The sequence below is a fragment of the Sinocyclocheilus grahami genome, unplaced genomic scaffold (assembly GCF_001515645.1).
Source record: "Sinocyclocheilus grahami isolate Dianchi unplaced genomic scaffold, SAMN03320097.WGS_v1.1 scaffold1706.1, whole genome shotgun sequence".
NCBI lineage: Eukaryota > Metazoa > Chordata > Actinopteri > Cypriniformes > Cyprinidae > Sinocyclocheilus > Sinocyclocheilus grahami.
In genome coordinates this window covers 1-372 of record NW_015506885.1, presented here as the reverse complement: position 1 = coordinate 372, position 372 = coordinate 1, and positions in this window count along the sequence as shown.

Genomic DNA, 372 nt, shown 5'->3' with positions numbered 1-372 from the left:
TTTGCACGAACTCTAGCGTTGCTCCTTGGTCTCCTGGGTATGAAATATTCAAGCAGTAGTATGAGGCAAACATCAACTTCAGAGCATCGCAGAAGATGGTGATGTGGCTGTTAACTATGACTTGGTCGACAGAAAACAAAGTTCTCTGCAGTCAAAGGGGAACTTCATGTTGTTATGCATAAGAAAAAGAAGAGATCAGTAACACTGTGACAAACTTAAATTCCCGCAAATATTAAATAGTTTTCCTTTAAAAATATTCAAACATACCACACACAATTATGCAGGGTAAACTTGGAAGTTTGGCACAGTCTACTTCAGAGGGCAAGACTGTCTGATCCACTTCATGGAACATCTGGTCCTCTCTCTCGCTGA